The sequence below is a fragment of the Cynara cardunculus genome (assembly GCF_001531365.2).
Source record: "Cynara cardunculus var. scolymus isolate 2C chromosome LG 16, CcrdV1, whole genome shotgun sequence".
NCBI lineage: Eukaryota > Viridiplantae > Streptophyta > Magnoliopsida > Asterales > Asteraceae > Cynara > Cynara cardunculus.
The window spans coordinates 19,593,101-19,596,909 of NC_037543.1; positions in this window are offsets into that span (position 1 = coordinate 19,593,101).

Genomic DNA, 3,809 nt, shown 5'->3' on the forward strand with positions numbered 1-3,809 from the left:
CCAACATCCAAGTACTTCAGCATCATTCCACTAGTTTACCAAAATTTCGGTTTTTGTTCTTAGGAGTTATTTGTTTATCTCTTAATAGTTCTATTAAGAGGTMGTCTCTGAATCGTTAAGAGGTGAATCTTGTTTGGCAAAAAAAAGTTTGCCTCTTAATGATTCTAAAACCATCTGAATAATTTTATATCATGAGCCTCCCTTTAACCATTAAGCGTCATAATTTCATTGTAAACAATTACCAAACAAATATATTTTCTTTTGCACTATATCATGAGAGCCTCATAATCATTCTGACCACTTAATCATTCTGCACTAAACCATTCAGCAACTGCCAAACAGCCTCTTTAAGTTTCGAATTACACAAGTAATCCTACAATCTTTTTAACCCACTTCCGGTTTTTTTCGTGGGTTGTGGTCGATTTTTCACCCATTATTTAATATTTATTAGTTTATTTTTTACTGTTACTTATTAATTGTTAGGGTTAGGAAGAGCTTTGCTCATGAGGAAAAACTTCATTATACAAAATAAGATGTTAATAAGAAATCTAACATCTGAAACAAGTTGTGGTGGTAACGATTCTCGTAATATTCTCTAACCTAACTATATTCATTAGATGCATAGTGAAATTGATTTGTATGATCTTTCGTAGGATCAATCATAAAAGAGAAAAATCATGTTACTTCAATTCTAACTCCATCACCAGAATTTCTTGATCTATCATCGGCTAAAAAGCAATGCAAAAATGTCGGCGACACATCGTCCAACTACTCGAATTAATGCGGTTCATTCAAAACCCCATCAAAAGCAGCCCCCTTTTGTTGATTGGTATCGTTCTTGTATATGTACTGTGAATTAAGGTAAGAATCGTTACGAATCTTATTAGAACTTTCTTTTACATTTAAAACATGATCATATATATATATATATATATATATATGTCGAGAAGCGATCAAATGCAAACCACCTAATTTGTACAAACCTTGCAAACCTCATTCAACCAATCATAATTTTTCATTTTGTTCATTTTTTTGTAATTATGAGAGGTTGATTAATCATTATTATTGTGGAAGGTATTAACCATGGGTAATTGAGTATTATCATCTTATTATTTTAATTTTAGAGAAATACATGAAACAGTTTCATTAAAATTTTATTAAGTATTATATGAAACAATTTCATAACTATATATCAAATAAATTTATCAAAAAAAGTATTATATGAAACAATTTCACAAGATTAAACAATTTCATGAAAAAAAATTATAAGATTAAACAATGAAATCAACAAATGATGGTGGTTTACACGGTTTGTACAAATTGGGTGGTTTGCATTTGATCGCTCCTCTATATATGTCTATATGTATACATATTCTATATAACATGTGTGTATATATATATATATATATATATATATATATATGGGATGGTTCAAATGCTAACCAAGATTATCGTGTTAACTTTGTTAACCGATCTTGACCGTTAATTTGAATAATAAACGGTTGTGATTTAATGACATTTAAAAATTATTATTAAATTAATATTTTCAATTAACATATGTGAACAAAATATTAAAGGGTATTTAGGTAAATAGTAATCTATCTTTGATACACGAGTTGTCAGACATATGAACAACTTGTGTATATCTTCAAACCACATCAAACAAAAAAGATTAGACATATGAACAACATGTGAACCGTATGAACATCTTTTGTATATTCAGGAGCCAACTCTGCTGTATGTACATGAACACCTATGAACCAAGGAATCTAGGGCTGTGTGTTTTCATACATGTTCACATGTTTTCACATGTTCTCTCTGTGTGTGTGTATGTGTATGTATTCATATGAACATCTAGTGACTTGAATATACATGAACACTTATGAATCACGACATCTAAGACTGTGTGATTTCTGATGTGTTCATATGTCAAATGTGAGAACTGTCGATTAAAATAAATGTGAAATATAAAACATGAACACATGTGAAACCCCAATGTCAATATTGCATCATGATCAATTGTGATATTTTCAAATTTGTAACTCCCAATTAATTATTTGGGAGTTACATAAAATAACAAATTACTTAAATACCCTTGTATTTAATATATGAGTTACATTTGAACCAAAGGAAAAGATGACATATGATTGGTTGAGCTTGGTTAACATAGTTGACACAAAAAAATTGGTTAGTATTTGAACCAAGCTATATATATATATATATATATATATATATATATATATATATATATATATATATATATATATATATATATATATATATATATATATATATATATATATATATATATATATATATATATATATATATATATATATATATATATATATATATATATATATATATATATATATATATATATATATATATATATATATATATATATATATATATATATATATATATATATATATATATATATATATATATATATATATATATATATATATATATATATATATATATATATATATATATATATATATATATATATATATATATATATATATATATATAGTTTGGTTCAAATATTAACTCAAACTATTGTGTTAATTTTGTTAATCATTTCCAACCAATCACAATTCATCTTAGTATTAGGTTCTTATCCATCTTAGAATTTAACGACAATGGTACATATGTAATTTTATTTTTTATGTAACTCCTATATCATTAATTCGGAGTTACAAAATCATAAAATCCAATGATTTGTGTTAACTTATTATTAATATTGTTTATTTTAATATTAATTTTCTATCTTTAACGTTTATGAATTTGTGATTGGTGGAGGAGACCCGGTAGTAAAGTTTTCGGTATTGTTCAAATTGACATATACGAAAGATGATGAACATGTGTGACCATATGAATGCAAATTCACATATGAGAACATTCGTACAACCATATGAACACAACTCGACATATATGAACTATTGTGTTAATAACGAACACAAATTGACATATATGAACACTTGTGTCAATTACGAAAACAGATTGACCTATATTTAAAGTTGGTATAAATATGAACACATATTGACCCAAATGAGCATACGAAAGATGATGAACATGTGTGGCCATGAACACAAATTCACATATATGAACATTCGTACAACCATATGAACACAACTCGATATATATGAACCCTTGTGTCAATTACGAACACAAATTGACATATATGAACTCTTGTGTCAATTACGAACACAGATTGACATATATGAACAGTTGTTTCATTTATGACTTTTTTTTTTCCATATACACTCTGTTCACACATGAACAATTCTCATAAATATCGAATACTTGTTCACATATAAACCATTAAAAAAAAACTATAGAAGTATCTGGTGTCGGGGATCTTGCTGTTGGTTTGATTTGATGACGAAATTAATTCTCGGATAGTTACATTGTTACTAATAGGCGGTTACAAAACATCTCATTGTCATTAATGAACAAATAAAATCTTTTCCCAAAATATCTCTTACAAATTTGTTCACTTATGTTACCTTGTCTATGTATGCAATTAATTACACTTTATGTCATGAATGATTTTAGCCATAAATTTCAAAGATCAATGGTTAACACAATAATTTGGGTTAACAAATGAACTTGCCCATATATATATACTAGAAGCGTACTCGCGCAATGCAGCGAGATACATCGTGATTTTAATATTTCATTTTATTATTTATCTCAGTCAATGTTATAATATAGCTTTATGTGATTTTGAGAAAGCGATGATGTTTTTATTTTTGAATAAAATATATGTTTGAAGATATCATAAAAATTTGATAAAAATA